Source organism: Canis lupus, chromosome 29, assembly GCF_003254725.2.
Source record: "Canis lupus dingo isolate Sandy chromosome 29, ASM325472v2, whole genome shotgun sequence".
Taxonomy (NCBI): domain Eukaryota; kingdom Metazoa; phylum Chordata; class Mammalia; order Carnivora; family Canidae; genus Canis; species Canis lupus.
The window spans coordinates 31,424,281-31,443,238 of record NC_064271.1 but is presented as its reverse complement, the minus strand read 5'-3'; the positions used below and the strand labels follow the sequence as shown (position 1 = coordinate 31,443,238).

Sequence of the window (18,958 nt, the reverse complement as noted above, 5' to 3'; positions counted from 1 at the left end):
TTTCCATGGTGATTCCTTCAGATTTTAACTGCCACGTGGGCTGATAAAAAAAAAAAAGACACCCCTCCCAAAAAAGACATCTACTTACTCTTTTAGTGAATATTAATAATTACCTACTATGTAGGATTTAAATGCTTAGTGAGCAAAAGCCATTAGTCTACCTTCAAAGGCATTTATATTATAACTAGGGATGAAGACAAACAAATGCCAACAAATTAGGAAGTACTGTAAAGAAAATAATCATGTCTAGTGTTGATCACAGTGGGTACTCAGGAAGGCTGTTCTAAAGAGGTATTATTAAATTTGAAAGATGAGAAAGAGCCACGGGGAATGCATCCTAGTACATCCTGTGCTGGAAGGAAATACTCTGTGAGCTGAGAAGACACAAAGGCTGGTGGCTATAAAATAATGAGAAGAGGGAACAGTGACTTGAGATAAAGGAGAAAAGGTAAGTACCAATTAAACCCTATTAAGAGGTTGGCAGTTAAAGTTTTACTCTGTATTCAACAGCCATTGAAGGGTTTTACACAATAAGTGACATCATGCTTATTTATATTTTTGTAAGATTACTTTGAGGTTCTAGAGAATGGATTGAAAGATGGGGAAGAGAGAAAGGCAAGGCTGATAGCACAGTCTGAACTCACAAATGACAGAGTGGATCAGCTGCTGGCAATGAAGACAGAAAGAAGTTAATTTAGTGGTTGTCTAATTTGAAACAGGATTGACAAGGTATGTTAAAGGATTGGAGAGGGTGTGGGTGTTCAAGAGAAAGGGGAATCAGGTTTCTGACTTGAACAAAGGAGAGGATGGATGACTGTGTCATGATTCAATCTTGGCTGTAATATTTGAGCTTAGAGAAGAGGTGTGAGCTAGAGAAATAAACTGGTACTTATCGGAATACAAAGTCAGAAGTGAAGGAGGCAGGGAAAAGGCACCAAGAAATGGGGACCTGAAGTGTAGCAGGAAACCTTCGAGAACACAGTGTTTCAGGAAGAAAGAAATAGTCTTGTGTATCAGCGAGAGACTCTGTGAGGGAAAATTAAAAATTGTCCACTGAGTTGTCACTCTGGCCAGTTGGTGAATTCAACAAGGCTTTTTTCTTCCCCCTGGATTGCAGGGAGAAGGATCTTAGGTGACAGGACAGGAATGAATGCATTACCACTGAGGAGGCTTCCTGGAATCAATGCCTTAGCACAAAGAGGTCACTAATGAGAGGGATATCAGAGACCTGAATTCTGAATAGAGAACTGGAAGAGTATCACAGGCTTAGGAGAGGGATCATTCCAAAAGAATTGTACCACCTATGAGAAAAAAAAAAATGGATCTTTGAACCGGAGAGAGGAATGCTAAATCTTCAGGTTTCAGAAGCCCTTTTTAGGTCATTCAAACCAGTCCAGAAATGACACGAACCACCCTTCTACTGCTGAAATAATTTAAAGGCTTTGTAACACACCTAGGACACCAAATTAAAGATGTTTTGTTAAAGAACCAAGATATACCGCAGATAGTGTAAATACTTAAGGTGAAAGGAGGTAATGGTGCTAATTTCTGCTTTGTTCAGAATCTGTCAGGTGTTTACATTTTTCCCAGGAACATGGTCCTTCAGCATCCCATGAAATAGAGCCCATAAAAACACAGCAAACTGTAAGGTGCCCACCAATCTCAACAACTATAATATTAATTTATTCAAAAACATTATTAACCAGAGGTCAAAGGCTGATAAGCTCTGATAATATATATTAAAACTTGGCAGAAACACACACATAATAACTTGATAATATGTATACAATCATTCTACTTCAAATACATTCAAAACTTGATTCAGACTTTCAAAGTTTGTATTAAGTCAGTCATTGCCAGATAGTATTATCTTCTCAAGAAGTCATATATTTACGGTTTTTTAGTGTCTTTCAAGGAATCATTAAAATCATTACTCCTAAATCACTATTTTTCAGCGATCGCAAATTTCATCTGAAATCATCTGTGGCCGCTTATGAATACTTCTGGAAATTTCATTTTCCTTGTCAAACAGAACCTACATTTTTCAGTGGAATATTCTAGTAGTTTAAATGTCTTTAATACATCTAATATTGGATGAATCTTCTTGAAAGAAAAAAAAAAAATCCGAATGAGGAAATGTGGGGAAAGGACTCCATCGTGTGGCCAGAAGCGAATAATACAACAGCAGTTGAGAATGAGAGTTTACTTTCTATGTTCTTTATTCAGACATTCGGAAGGTCACAGACTCACCATTCAGAGGGTAAAAGAAGGTAGACTTAGCGCAGTGTAGGCACATAGACTGAGCTGGTCGGTGGCACATTCTGGAATTCCCACATGCAGCTCTCTATGTCAGGATGCTCAACATTAACTTATTTTCTGCCCCTACGTGTTCTCTAACTTAAGTGAATGACAAAAATCCTTTCAAGAGTGCTTGTAACCTTTGATAACATGTTCTCATCTCACATTCTCTCCTTAATGCACTCAAGTGGAGAATTCTCTCCCCGTACCTTTCTAAAAGAATTACTGAGGTCAGTAATGATCTCAATATTAAGAGAATATATTTGAATTCTGCTTACTCTCTGTGACTTACCCCTGGGCAATAGAGAGACCTATGGAGTAAAATCATTTTCCCTTTTTTTTTTAAAGATTTTATTTACTTATTTGAGAAAGAGACAGCAAGAGAGAGCATGAGGGGGGTGTCATGCATGGGAGAAGCCAACTCCCTGCTGAGCAGGGAGCCCAACACAAGGACTGGATCCCAGGCCCCTGAGATCATGACCTGAGCTGAAGGCAGGTGCTTTAAAGGTTTCTTTTTTTAAAGATTTTATTTATTTATTCGTAGAGGCACACACACACACACACACAGAGAGAGAGAGAGAGAGAGAGAGAGAGAGAGAGGCAGAGACACAGGCAGAGGGAGAAGCAGGCTCCATGCAGGGAGCCTGACGTGGGACTCGATCCCGGGTCTCCAGGATCACACCCTGGGCTGCTGGTGGCGTTAAACTGCTGAGCCACCGGGGCTGCCCTGAAAGCAGGTGCTTAATGGAACTGAGCCACCCAGGTACCCAAGTGCAATTTTTTTCAAAATACTAATTTGGGGATATCATGAAATGCAAGCGATGAGAATGCTTGAAGTGTGAGGAGGCAGTCCACAGACTCAAATAACGTGTAGGAACAGTTTACATAAAGAGTTTACTAAATTCTTCACCAAGATAAAAAATAATAGTAATTTAGGGATTTATTAATTTCATAAAACACCTATCCTCACCATCAAACTTCCTATACACAGCAAGAAATGCTTTTTAAAATCAAATATGGGTAAAAGTTACTATTACATGTGGTGAACTAGCTCAAAATAATGTTTCGTGCTTTTAAATAATACTATAATTTGGCATGTTCATTCTTTATCTAATAAACAATCTGTTGCCATTGAAGTTTTAACTGATAAATAAAAGAACAAATCTAACATCGTGTCATAGTTGAAGAATGGAACTGAACTAATATTTGAAGACAATAAAATGAAGGGCGAGTTCTTTTTTCAAAGCCACACTTAAATTTCTGTTAGAGCCATTACTGTTCTTATCATATGTTTGTAAAAACTGTGCATATTGTAATTCACTTTTAGTTAGCCATAAGGAGCTTGAATTTTTAAGTGTATGTGATGTGTACTATATCTTTTTTTTAAAAAGATTTTATTTACTTATCCATGAGAGACACAGAGAGATGCAGAGAGAGAGGCAGAGACACAGGCAGAAGGAGAAGCAGGCTCCATGCAGGGAGCCCGATGTGGGACTCGCTCCCAGGTCTCCAGGGTCACGCCCTGAGCTGAAGGCAGCGCTAAACCACTGAGCCACCCGGGATGCCTGATGTATACTATATCTTAACATGAGCTATCCATTTAAAATTTTACATGACTATGTCAGAAAGCTGGAAAGAAGTGTCTAGCTAATTTTTGTTTTTCATAAGACTTCAAATCTTACACTAATAAATTTAGTCTTTTTCCACCCAGGAAATAACTTTAGGATATATATCTTATGACTTGAAACATGGACGTCTATTTTTTTTAACGATTTCTTTATTTATTTGAGAGAGAAAGAGAGAGCACATGAGTGGGAAGTGGGGCAGAGGGAGAGAAATCTTCAAGCAGACTCCTCACTGAGGGCAGAGCCCAAAGTGGGGCTTGATCTCATGACCCAGAAGATCATGGCCTGAACCAAAACCCAGAGTTGGAGCTCAACCAATCGAGCTACCCCAGGCACTCCATGGATGTCTACTTTTCAAACGAAAAAGTATTTCTGCTTCCTTTCCCCCCCAGTATTTTGTACACGGACTTTTCATGACCCACAGGACTTCACGTCGGGAGAATCTATATACCACATTGGGGTTTTGATCTTTGCCATAGGACAGTAAAGAAATTAGGGATTTATTTTATGACCTTTGAAAGGGATTTCTTGAGAAAAATTATACTAATACACATGAGCATATGACCTGACCCCTGGACACGTGAACTCTAAGGACACTCTCCATCTTCCCACGTTTGTTGCTGCCAATTTTTCTAGGAAATGACAACACACTCTGTGAAAATCAGCTCAGAGTTCAATGGCCCCTATTAGGTTCTAAAACTTTCAAAGCCTGGAACATAGTCTGGCCCAATAAATACTGAATGTTCATGTCTGAGATTGAATTCTAGGCTCAAGAAAAATGATTCTTGGGAATTGTCTGACATTACCAATAAAGCAAACATTTCTATATTCCTCCTAGAATAAATTTTGAACAAGCCCTTCATGCTAAAATATAACTGAAATAAGGTTTCCCTTTCTCTCTCTAGGTGATTACCACCCACTGTTCTCTCTGCTTCGTGGCATCAAATACATCTTTCTCTTCATTCTTACAGCAGAAAAGCTCTAATTTTCACACATTACTACTTTTACCTTGAATTGTTCTCTCCAAATTCCATAATTGATGCAATAATATTAACTCACTGTGGCTTCTTCCGATTAACTCTATGCATTTAAGGTTTTAACTCAAACATTTAAATTAAATTATTGACGTTATTAACAATAATTACGCAGATATAACTTGAGGAATAGCAAGTGCTATGACCTGAGAAGCTTTTGCCAAGCAACCAAAGATCATTTCATAGAAAAGAAACTTGAAAATAATGATTATATTAGCACTCGGGGGTTTAGGAATCTATACATTACATGTATTTATAATAGATATGCCTTGGTCGGGGGGGTTGGAATTTAGAACCCACCCTTCCCAGTGGAACCTCTCTTTGTGTCCTTGGGTGTACTGACAGCTGTAATCTAAATGGGTACAGCAAACATTGAAGTAATTTAGAAACCTTTTGTTTTAGTAATGATACTGTTTTTATAAGGTTCATGTACTTCACGGAAGTTCTACAACCAGGTTCTTGTAGAAACCACTGACTTAGAGTTGTAGTAGATTGTTTAAGCTGCGTACTAAACCTTAACTCTACAAAACTTTTCTTGAGAGTTTAAGCAGTTATTATTCTTTTCTGGAAGAAGGTAGTATGTAAATTCATACGGACACTGACTGCCTATTTGTACAAAAGCCCATGCGCTAACCACTAAACACGATCTGATTTTCCTTTACTTTTCTCTTTTTATTTTTCTTAAAAAAATTTTTTTTCCAATATGATAGTAGGGAAAGGGGTTGTTTTTTTTTTTTTTTGGAAAGGGGTTTTGAAAGTTGATGTAGTTCGGAAGTAAGAGTTAAGAGGTGAGAAAGAATCTGTAACCGTTCTCCAGGATGAGTTAAATTATGTAAAGTTGGAGCACCTGCGTGGCTCAGTAGGCTACGCATCTGCCTTCGGCTCAAGTCACAATCTCAGGGTTCAGGGATCGAGCCCCAATTTGGGGGCTCCCTACTCAGTGGGGAGTCTGCTTCTCCCTCTCTGCCCTTCTCCCCACTCATGCTCTCTCTCTCTCACTCTCTCAGATAAATCAAGTCTCCAAAAAGTTATGTAAAATCAGTTTAATAAGAGTATAGAAAGAAAATAATAGTTGATCTTAAAAAAAATTCCACGAAATATTACCAAGTATCTTAAAGTGGAACTTTATAAGATGGTTCTACTTAAAAAGGAAATGTGCTTATATGTATATTCAATAATATTTTTGAAACAGCTATTAGCTACCAGGCACTGTGAAGAAGACTGAAAATATAGGAGCACACAAGGAAATAAGTGGCTTCTGCTTCTACTGCAGAAGTGGCTTTTGCCTCTATTGATCTTACAGGAATTTATGCTGTCATTCTTCAAGGGCAGGTATCAGAGAGATGTGGTTTTACTGAGGTCAGGAGATGCCATGTGCACCACATGCAGGGCCTCCTCTTTACCACCTAAAATATGTAAATGTCAGAAAAAGAAAACAAAAAAAGGAAAGAAGGGAAGAGATATCTGACTGTGGTCCCCCTGCTTTTACTAAAGCGAGCTCACTCTGATTTTACAGCCATCTGCAGAAATAAGAAGTCGAATTAAATGGCATCTAAGGTCCCTTCCAGATTTACACTTCTAAGAATCTACAAACATTCTATAGGTAAGTTAAGCAACCTATTCCTGAGGAAGATCAAAGAGGTAGCACTGGAGTCTACCTGGAAAGATGGGGGAGATGGGAAGAGTAGGGACCACTCCTCATGTGCCAGAGTCCCTCCCTATGTGTCTTCGAGATTCTGCAAAGCAACCTCAAGCCAGGGAAGACCCAGACTGCCTGGTGGCCTTTGTGATTTTATTGGCATAAGTTTAGCACAGAATTTGAGAGTAGAAAGACTTCTACTCTGTTCTTGTAAGATTAAATCTGATACCACCATCACTACCTACACCGACAATGCTACTACTACTAACAGCAACTAAAAGTCTCTACTGTGTGTAGGCATGGAGAGTGCTTTAAATTTATTGTCTTTGAAAATTAACCCTAACAAATAATAATGCTTATTACCACTTCTATGTGGTTTTACAGATGAGGACACTGAGGCTTGACAACTTAATTAGCTTGCAAGAGCCTCAGAGCTGTGGAGCTGTAACTTGAAAGGGAAGACTCCTTGACTCAAGATCCTACACTAGGTCACCCAAAGACAGAAGTTGATTGGTAGGCCTCAAATTCTGGAACTATTATAGTAGGAATGGCAATCTTTATATACTGCATTTCTTGAATGTTCTGAAGCCAATTATTCTGAGTAAAAACTCAGAGGTTTTTGACCTTAGGTCATGATGTTTGGTCAGTTAGGAAAATACTTGAGAGGCAGTAAAACCTATCATGACATTAATGCTTTACTTGTGTAAGGCATTATACTTTTTTTTTTTTTTTAAAGGACTTGCTTTGTTGGGGTCAACCAGAATTCTGTAAGTAGTAAGAACAGAAAATACGAATATGTTAGGATGAAGTAAATGAAGCTCAGAGAAGTTAAGGAAGATCTCCAAGGAAAGAAGAATCTAAACTAGGTCAAGTAAATTCTATGTGCCAAGCACAGTAGGTGCATGAACCTGAGAAAATCTCATGTGAGAGATAAGCATGGAAATCCTTTATTTATAATGTATAGCTAAATTAAGAAAATTTGATTTATAAAAGATGTTTAGTGGTCTCCCATGACAGCCAAGCTTGTATAAAGAACACTAGCTAGATCCAAGAACAAGGCAGACTTACATGTCACAGTGATTTCTGCTCCCAGCGTGGTGGGCCAGCTCCGTGGGCCTAGACTGGGCAGTGGCACAGGGCCTGTGCTCAGAAGGCCCTGTACTTGATTTAATGCTCTGCAGTTCAGGAATTATTAACCAGGTGTGCCTCACACTGGACACATACACATTCTGCACTGCACCCCGCCAGTTATGTATGTCGCTGGCTTTGACTAGAAGTATTGGCATTGCCCAACACGTTTGCAGAAATGCGTAGGCTCCGGCTCTTCCCAGACCTGAACCAGAATATGCATTGTAACAGGATCCCCAGGTGGCTGGTGTGCACAGTCTTGACAAGGCCTGGCACAGACCCCAAGTTCCCAGGCAGACTGCGACTGGTTCTGCATCTTCACTTTGCCTATTACTTTGTGAGTTTGGGCAGATCACATAACTTCTCTAAGTCCCAGAATCTTCAGTTGCAAGACAGAGATAATTATAGTTGCTAAATTAAATAATACAGCAAAATACCTGGCACAGTGACAGGTACATGGGAAGTTATGGTAAACCGTAGCTTAGTAGCGACATTGTTATTACATTATGGCCTCACCACTTCTACTTTGAGGCTTCTGTAATTATTGGCTAAGATATTCGGGGGCTTAAAATCTTGCCTAACTCGTTCTCCAATGCATTATTACCACTTTAACGAATACTGTTGGTCGAATATTATTTGTATTCACCAATGAGTCTCTTATCAGCTTTTTTTAGTAAAGTACATCCCTTTTTGACTTTGAGAGAGATCCCAAGCAACTTCCCTGTGTTTCTCAACAAAGCCTCCATTCTCTTTCTTAGCAGACCTCTGGAAACAAAACCTGCCCAGTGTAGCCTGCAACAAACCCACTTGAGTACAGCTAATTGTCTTCCACTAAGGCCAACTAACTCAGAATCTCTAAGGGTGCAGCCTTGGAAACTTGTTGTTAATTTTGGTTATGATGCTTTTTTGCTTACAGTTCGGTCAGGAAAAATGTGAGAAGCATGGTTAGTGCTTTGCCTAAGGGTAAAGCAGAGCTAAAAATGGGGGGAAAATTGACCCTGAGCTCAGAGACAGAAACAATATACAACTTGTCAGGAAGGAGAGTCCAGTGTAGGTCTGGAAGGTGGTTCAGAAGGGAGTGATGAATGGTGTAGGGCCTGGTGGCTCTAAGTGCTTGATGCCTCCTGCTCAGTGCAGGATGACCTGGTCTCATAAAAGCTCTCAGGAGGGGCAGGTGGACCTAAAATCTTCTGTGCCTTCTCCAGGGTGGATCTCGACTTTACCTCTCAGGCTTGTTTCTGACTTTTTTTTTTTTTTTTTTTTTTTTTTGGTGGGGAGAGGGGAGAGAGGAGTCTAATTTTCGAGCCAGATGATCAAAGTTTGAACCTATGTCCATTTACCAATGAGCAACCTGTGACTGCAAGCAAAGTATTTCTCTTCTTCTGTCGTCAGTTTCTGATATGGAAAATGACTGAATGTTGCCTGTACTTTCTTCCATGCTCAACTTTCCACCATTTACCGAACTGGCAGTTCTCCCTTTTTGTTAATTCTGCGCAATTCAAGGGTCTTTCTGAGATGTCCTGTGGGAAACTTCATTTTTTTCTAAGATTTTATTTATTCATTCATGAGAGACACGGAGAGAAAGGCAGAGAGACACAGGCAGAGGGAGAAGCAGGCTCAGTGCAGGGAGCCTGATGTGGGACTCGATCCCATGATCCCTGGGATCATGCCCTGAGCCAAAGGCAGATGCTCCACCACTGAGCCACCAAGGCACCTGGAAACCTAATTTTTAAGAGTATTTGCATCTGTGATTCTTTTACACACCACAGTTAAGGAATCATTGATGATGATGTCTAGTGATTAAAATACAGTTCCATGGTTAAAAAAGAACAATTTAGAACCTTTTTGCATTACACTAGTTTCACATCTCTCTATTGTATCTTTCCTAGACCTCTAAGGTAGTGTTTACTGGGGCCAGTTGCCAGCTATCTACATTGAACTGCCATCTACTCCAGTCGCTGTGTCTTACTTAACCTCTGTGTCTAATTTCCTCTTCAAAAATGGGGATAATGATAGTAGCTCATTCATGAGATTGTAAGATGCCAGAGTCAGTGTCTCTCACGTGGTGAGTACTCAGTGGAGTCTGTTATCATGATTATCATCATTAAAAGTCAAGAAAATACCACATGAGTTTTCTGCCAAAATTTTGGGATAACATTTAGAATCAATTACTTCTTGAAAGAATCAATACCAAGTCAGAAGTTCAAGGATATATATTTTTAAAGAATATCTTATGTTTCTGCTCTGTTTCCAACTAAGAGTTTACTATGCTAAAATTGATTTTTTTTTTAAAGGATTCATTTTCAGGTCTTATGGAAATAGAGGCTTTAGGGTTTCTGATCATAATTCTGCAAGACAAGCATAACTCTTCCCACTTAAAATCTTTTATATTGAAATTATGTGTTTACCAAGATATTTTATATTTTCCAGCATTTGATTAACTTCTTTACCTAAAGCAAATCATAAGCCCCTAATCTTTTCAAGAGCTTCCACACTCTGTGAACTTGGATCACAAATAAATACACTTTGCAACCACCTTCAAAGGAAAAAGTGAACAGAATCCATTCTGCACAGGGCATTTTATTACCATAACTCAATTACATTTACTGGAAAATACAAGCAATTTACATGCAGTGACATTTTTTTTTCTTTGTATAGTGTCACTGTGGATTCATAAGCATACATCTTAAAGTGACATTAGCAATGCTGTTCTGAGCATATTGAACAAAAGTAGTCTTGCTCTTTTTATCCCTTGTTTATTCAGAGGACATTTAACTGATTTTTGCAGTTCTCCCCTTTACACCAAAAACCACACAAAGCCGTACTCCCAAGTAGCTGTACATTTTCTGAAAGTCTTTTATACTGTTGTAATAGAAAGAAAATGAGATACCTCAAAAATAAAAGAATCATATTCTCTCAAAAAGAAATACTGAAGCCTATTAATTGTTAGAGTTCCTGTTATGTTTCCTTCCGAAATACAGTAAAAAGTTGGATCTATTTTCTTCCCCAAGCAGGTTAACTCATAGATAAGCACTATATAGACTACTAGGAAATCCTACAAATGAGATATTTTGAAACAGGGACTACACTTTTTTGCTATGATTTTGTGACATTGGTCATTCCAGTAATGGGATATGGCCAGGTATTCATGGCTTGGGTACTACATAGATAACCACATAGGCCATCTGTGGTGCTGTTTTTGGTAACAACAAGACCTTTGTTTTAAGTCTCACAAATTACACCAAAGCCAGAAACAATTAAATCATAAACACATGTGACTACAGAAACAAACAAAAATTCCTCAAATGGAAATCATCTATGTGGCAACAAGACAAACCATGATCTGAGAGAAAAAAAATTCAGTGTCTGTTAGAAGTCAAGCTAAAAGTATTATTAGGAAAAGAGTTTTTACTAGTAAGACACATGTACACATTTTTTTTTTAAATGGGAATGGTAGAGTGTGTGACTCTTGATTTTGGGGTTAGGAATATGAGCCCCACGTTGGGTATAGAAATTACTTAAAAATAAATAAACTTTAAAAATGGGGATAGTAAATTTATTGAAAAATAGAGACACATAATCAAAAACTTAGGGAAAACCATTCAAGCTCACAAACACAAATCTCATATTTTGTCTACTGGGATGATCGTACTTTGTGTTACTGGTGATATGAACCCACCACAGATGTGGCTCTAATAGTCAAGTTTTTAAACTATCCTCAACAGTGTAATAGATCTACAGCACAGAGAAAATATGGATAGGCTGAACCACTATGAAACAGAAAAACTATGTACTAATATTACTCAAAACAGCAATATAATATGTAAATACTTAACAGAATGTTTGGCCATATAATTATTGCATTAATCAAACATGATATGGATTCATTAGTTAATATAATCAATCACTCTTTTAGTTTGCAAATATTTATTGAGTGCACACTGAGTCATGCATTAAACAAAGGATAGTGTGATGGAAATATTCAGACATATTCCTAAATTTCATGTAGTATGCATGTGTGTATGTATACCTGCACGTGTACAAATACACATACTTATGTATTTCTACCTAAGCCTCCCCATGCCCAATGCCTAATTATAATTGGTTGTGAGAGCTATGTATAAGGTGGCCACCTCTCATCAGTGCTTTCTCAGGGCTTTCCTGGTTTTAAAACACGAAGTCCTGCATTCTGAAAACCACCTCAGTCCCAGAAAAAGTAAGATGTGGTCACCCTTGGGAGAAAAAGTGTTGACAAAATGGGAAAAAAAATCATTTTTATTTTATTGTTACCTATAAAACCTATATTGTTTATTGTTACTTATAAAAATAGTCATTTACCTCTTTGATATATATAATAACTCCTAGGAAGTTCACGACATTTTCTACACATCAAACCATAAGATACTTACTAGAAAACCCTATGTGAATAAAATATTTCCAAAAAGGACTCAGTGGTATTTTCTTAAAATATCACTTTCCATATTCTGCAAGGTAGGGATAACCTGTGATAAAATAATACCATGAATGTGGGCATTAAAATCCAAATGTCTAAAAGAAATGGCACTCGGGTGGCAACAAGACATCCAGTACTCAGATATTAGTTTCTACTGCCATTCTCCATTGAAAAGAATAGCTCCTTGTAGAAACAGGTGATTCCAGGACTGGGGCAGGTAACAGACAATGTGAGCCTGGAGCATCTTGTGTCAGAGAGTAAGGAGATATTAAAACAAAAAAACACACACACACATGCACACACACACACACCCAATGGGGGTATGTCAGAGTACTGGAACCAAATCAAAGAGTTCCCACTAGGCAAAGCTGGAACAATCTGAGTACAAAAACAATGTAGTATTGGATTACAACCCCCAGATAAAAATAAATATCCATGACTCAATACAAATAAATATACATGCCCAGTACTCCTCAAAACTAACAAGGTCATCAAAAATAAGGAAAGTCTAAGAAAATGTCACAGCTGAAAGGACCCTAAGGAGATAAGACAGTAAGACATCATGTGGTATCCTGGATGACATCCTGGAAGAAAAGGATATTTGGTAAAAACTAAGGAAATCTGAAGGAACCATGGATGGGTGAATAATAATGATACACATTGGTTCATTAACTATAGCAAATGTATCCAATATTAATAAAAGGAGAAACTGTGCATGAGGGGGCTAGAGTTATACAGGTACTCTGAAGTGTCCCCATTTTTTTTAATAATAAATTGATTTTTTATTGGTGTCCAATTTGCCAACATACAGAATAACACCCAGTGCTCATCCCGTCAAGTGCCCCCCTCAGTGCCCGTCACCCATTCACCCCCACCCCCCGCCCTCCTCCCCTTCCACCACCCTAGTTCGTTTCCCAGAGTTAGGAGTCTTTATGTTCTGTCTCCCTTTCTGATATTTCCTACCCATTTCTTCTCCCTTCCCTTTTATTCCCTTCTCAATTTTTTCTATAAATCCAAAACTATTCCTGCAAAAAATAGTCTAATAAAAAAATCCAGTATTGAACCAGGCACCAGTTACAATGAATTTGCACCCCCTTCCCAATATTCTTAACATATGCATTCATACTTAATGGGCTCAAGGATTGGGATTTCAAGACATGGATGAGAAAGAGAAAGGAATTTTCATTTATCAAGTTCCTAATATAACACAGCATCAGTGATAGGAACTTTCACATTGACCTTTATGAACCCACCACATATTATTCCCATAATACTATGAAGTAGACAGATTCCCACTTTACAAATAAGGAAACTGAGGTTGAGAGCTTAAGTTGATTAAGGAGAAACTGTAAATTAAGATGCTGTTTAAACCTGAGGGGTGTGGCATCCAGCCCCTGACTCCTTCCACCACTCCACATCCCCAACAAATTGGGAGGGTTCTAGGACATCCAGTAGATCCTCCTAATTATATAGATCTCTTGGATGCATACAGTATGCAGTTAAGACTGACATAATTGGACATTTTTGCTAGCTTGAGGAAGAATGATAATAAGAAAGGTCCCTGGACTCTGAGCCAAGGTCCTGGTTTGAGGCTCCTCCTTTCACACACTGTGAAATTTGGGGTAATTTACCTCAACTGTCTGGACTTCCCATTCCACATCCATTTTAAAAAGGCCAGTTAGGTTGTACACTCCTTGGTCTTACGCAGCATTATACTCCCAGAACCCAACGACATGCCTGCCCCCTTGCAAGCTATCTCTGCTGAATTAAGCTGAACTGAGGAATCACGGCAGACCAGGGTCCATGGCCAGAGCCTTCCATAGACCTTTCAGAGGCAGCTTGGCAAACAGGTGTTAAAGTAGGTAGAATTTGGAAAATCTGTGTCATTCCTACAAAAATCTTGGGAACTTAGGAATTTAGGATATGCAAACTTTACTTCCCTTTAAGAACCTCCTAATAGTTTAACAGGATCATGCTCAACTAGAAAGAAACAGAAATAACCCCAGATGGAAATATGAAACAAATGCATAGAAAATGAAAGCCTGTAGCCCTGGGGGAAAGCAACATGACAGGCGGGAGAGAACTACAGGATTGGTCCAGCAGTTCCAGGGAGACTGGACTCAAGAGCCAGCAGGGTGGTCAGTAGCAAAGCCCTCTGAGGCACAGAAGTACTGACAAAACACCGATGCTAACTCAGCCGGACTGTAATGTTTGCAGGAGGAAGGGCAAGAAGGTAAAAGGAGGAACTGCTAGGGGTCTGGGCCCTTCTCTTCTCATCCTAGACATAGTCCTTCCTGCATGAGGGGCTCAGGTCTGCACAAGGAGGACACCTTGGCCCATAGGCCCAGGTTCCAGCCACCATCCCACAACCTTCACCAACATCTCTCCCTGGGCTACCCCTGCATGTCAGGGGTTCATCATGACCCTCAGGAGAATGACCCTAAAGGAGGGGCTGTTGGAGCCAGCTTGAGTAGGGAAGCTGGTGGAGAGGGGATTTTGGAGTCTTGCATATGAGATTGTGGTTTATGATGGTGCTACTCAATGTGTATTCATGGGTAGTTGCTGTATATAAACTTTTCCTAGAACTCAAGAAGATCTAAAATTGAGAGTAAAAGCTTAGGAATATTACAGCAATGTGACAGTAATTTTGGGTCTGTTGAGGCTAAGAATAAAAAAAACTTAGAAGCTTACAATTTATATATCTTTTAAAATAAATTTTATGTCTGTATGAACTTATCTTTATAACATGTTATCAAATGATTTAACAGAATGAGGGGCAAAAAAACGAGCCCTTCCCTCTTCAGCACTCGAGAAACACCTGCTGAGAAGGAGACAGGTTCTGAGTAGGTACACAGCTTGGGCCTACATATTCCTCATCAGGTGAGGACAGGTGGATCCCCCTATAGCTCAGGGTGAAACAGTTGCCCACGTTGACCAGATGGCCCTGCTTTTGCTTCCAGACGATAGCAGAGCTTGCAGAGTGAAGGGGACTCTGTCTGGTGTTGGGCTGCGGGCATGTAGAAACACATTTTTGAGAAAACTGTTGGAAATCTGACCTGATTTCAAATTTTAAAGATTTTATTTGACAGAAAGAGAGAAAGCCAGCAAGTACAAGCAAGGGGAGTGGCAGGCAGAGGGGGAGGGAGAAGCAGACTACCCCCGGAGCCATCCCAGAACCCTGGGATCATGACCTGAGCTCAAGGCAGATGCTTAACCGACTGAGCCACCCAGGCACCCTGTGATTTCAAATTTTAAATGAATGTATGCTAGGGAAATATCCTTTGTAAATTAGAAAATTTCTTAGCATAAAGAAGGAGTATTATTGGCCAAAGTGTGTATTTATGAATTGGCTTCATCCAGAATCATACTAAGGAAAAAAGTTTCCAACTATAGGTCTTAAATATGATACCCCCAAAACACTAGTTTTGGATCTAGTAAGTGTCCAAAATTAATACAGCAAACCTAAAATACTGTATCTCTTAAAGAGATCTCTAGACCACTTTGGAGCAATGTGGATAGTTTGGTGGCTCGCCAATCTTCAACTGCTGGCAAATTTGACATTATTCAACTTTGATTTAGAAACTATATTAAAGATACATATTTTTACCATTTGTATGGGTTTTATGTTATGTGTATATATACATATAAAACTATATTTCCTTAAAATTGGTCTGTCACCAATGTTTCAGTCTTTCAGCATAAATTACTTCCATGCTTTTTACAAGGTGATTATCAAATGCTCATTAACTAGCTGTATATTTAAATTAAATAGTAATTAAACAGGCTTAGAAAGCTTGTTTCTTTTAAATACAAAAGAAGTTTTGTTAAAAAAAAACCAGAACCCTGTGTTTTTATTAACACACACAAAAAAGCATCACAGAAAGGTCTCAAAGTTATATGTGTTAGGGAAAAATGAAATAAAATGGTTAGTTTCTCTTAATATTTTGAGAAAAAAAGATCTTAAATTGTACCTTTATAAGCACTTTCATAAATCATTATATGGTTAGAGTACCTCATAGTTTCTAAAAACTGTTCAGATGTACTGGGTTTGTCTTACTTCCACAAGAACTGCATCAGATAGAGTAAAAAAACAGCCTGTTTTACATGTCTCAGAAACAGAAGAAAAATAGCCAGTAACCTGCCCAAACCACACCCAGGCCTGCTGACCTGCCAGTGTCCTCTCTTCACTCTTCTTGAACTGTCATTTTGCTAAATCAATACATTGCTGATTTGTCTTTACCTGGAACATAAGAGATGCATTCCTGCAATTTAAAAATCAGTTTGAGGATCTGAATTAATATTTAATTACTCTCCTTCCAAAATGGCCATTATAAACGTTCCCAAATTTAGTACTGAATTACCACAGTTCTTTTCTGTACTCTGGCCAGAGAGGGCCAAAGGAAATTAAGCAGTTGGGTCCATAAAACCGCAATGCATATTGCTTCTTTTTCATATTCTATTGTTTTTTTAGGAGGAAGAAGAGGGAAGAAAAGAAGAACAGAAGAAAAATTAGCAAGATCTAATCTAATCTAGTTGACCATGATCCTGTTAAGAGAAATACTCTTTTAGTTTTATTAAACTGAGTTTAAATTTTTAAAAAATCCATTATAGACCAACTAAAATGTAGCAGTCATGTGTATGACACTTTAAATTATCATTATGCGCACGTGCACACACACATACACACACACAAATATACTACTTCCAGAAAGATACCATTTTTTTTCAATTTAAATAAAATGTTTTTATCGAAATAAAATGTTGGTAAGTCATTAAAACAGTTAGAAGCAAAATCAGAACCCAATTCTGTGACTCCAAATCTTTCCACTATACCACACTGAGTTTTTTCCTCTATATATAATTATAGGCCTCAAACATATATATTATATATGGTATATTGTTAATGACTAGACATTTTTATAGTCTTCTTGCAAAAAAATGCGTTATCATAAGACAGCATCTATTAACTGTTCAAAAACATGGCCATGCAAAGTCAGGTCGGGTAACATGTAGCAGCATATGAATTATGTGCGTGCAATGGAAAGACTCTTCTGTACAGAAAAGGTTAAAACATATTGGTACCTTCAAGGGAGAACTAAAACAGTATCCAATTAAATTATTCAGTACTTCATATTATTTTCTGTATACACAGAATGATACTAGGCTCTAAAGCTAGTTTTTAGTTAAAACAACATTAAAAAACTCCTTCAGTCTTTCTCAATTTCAAGATTTTAGACACACAGGCAACTGAACACTACTTGTAAGGGCTTTTCTCAAGAGCAAGAGCAAGGTCACCAGTGCTTATGGCATGTTCCTGCTCAAAGAATTGAAGAATTTTTGCTGGCAATGATATATTCCAATTCTTGTGATTGAAACTTTTCTTGTGATTGAAACTTGTAAATTCTCCACCTTAGGTTAATTTGCAGAGAAAGCTCTGTGAAAGATAGAAAATATCAGCAGTATTTTAAAGCAGGGAAGGATATCTAATGTGTGTGTATGAGGGTGGAGGGGCATCATAGGAATAGGGCAGCACCCAAAACAACTGGGGGTGTTCAGCAACACAAAACAACGGAGAAGACGTAGGCCAATTAGTACGCAAAGCCTACTGAGATCTTAACAACAGGATGTGCTGATGAGTTATGAGGGGGTCAGGGACTAGTAGAATGGACATGTGAGGCCAGCTTGTATGGGGCTTATCCACAGACTAACTCCACAAAGAGCTCTAGCTATCTAAGCTTGGCTCTGGTAGATCTAACCTGGGAGTGGGGGCATTTCAATAGAAAGGTGGATGTCAACTGGCCACAGGCACCGTAGAGTTCAGTGTTTTAGAGCAGGTCAGAAACCAGCGTAGTGTTCTTCCCCACTGGAGGCGTGGTGTGCTAGGTTACCGAGGCAGGACTTCATGTGGTTGGGCCAACAGCAGAGTGGACAATAATAAGACCACCAGTTGAACTGAGCATTTATAGGTCTTGTCACTAGCACAGCAGAATCTAGGTTTGGACCAAAAGGACTAATAATGGATCCAATGTACCGAAAGATCCTGTGTCTACCAACATGAACCCAGCTACCCTGGTTGGGATGATCTAAACAACTAACCTGAGTCCTGAAAGACTACAGATGTTAGAGGCCGATAGGACTGAGCAGCATGTTGGCCATGGCAACGTGCGGTGGAGCAGAGTCTACGGAAGAGGGAGCACAGGGATTAAGTGGAGTATGAGGATGATGATGGTGTTGGTTGTGGTGACAATACCCACCATCAAGAGCCGTCAAGCGGGTGAAATGCTAGTGTTTTGTGGCTTGCTTAGAAAAGTGCCCAGTTCCTGGTAAGCCGTATCAATGTTTGTAAATAAAAGGCAAGACGGTCTTTGATTAGAACTCAGAGATACACATGCCTGAAGTTGTGTCGATGGTGAGAGGTATTGATTTAGTTCAAAGATAATGTTCTTTTATTGGAAATAATTAAACGAAGCTTGTAAGGTAGGACTTTCTCCCTATTTAACATTCAGAGGGAAAAGAGAGAGAGAGAAAGAGAGCGAGCGAGCACTTTGGCTGCAAAGGTAAATGTTCTCCAAATCAATTTCTGAGACTTCCCTTGATTTACTTTATAATAAAAATTCACCTTTTCAAGGATAATGGGAGAGCTAGATCTTAGGAAGGTAATGGAACAAAAATTGTGTATGCAGGTAGAATGTTTGAAGAATCCAACGTCCCAGGATAGTTTTTGGAAAAACCGAATCTCCACCACATGGTGGCACCAAAGTGCTTTTGAAAGATCTACCTC

At 38.8% G+C, this 18,958-nt stretch overlaps 1 protein-coding gene and 1 long non-coding RNA gene across 16 annotated transcripts in view; one reads left to right on the top strand and one right to left on the bottom strand.

The window, feature by feature from the left end:
* Positions 1 to 18,958, bottom strand: part of RALYL (RALY RNA binding protein like) — a 712,238-nt gene that overhangs the window by 278,359 nt on the left and 414,921 nt on the right. The gene's annotated exons all lie outside the window — the stretch shown is intronic.
* On the top strand, positions 5,260 to 7,304 carry LOC112650790 (uncharacterized). The gene is made up of 3 exons (XR_003130444.3): positions 5,260 to 5,334; positions 6,474 to 6,560; positions 6,981 to 7,304. It is a non-coding gene; the product is annotated as an uncharacterized LOC112650790 (long non-coding RNA).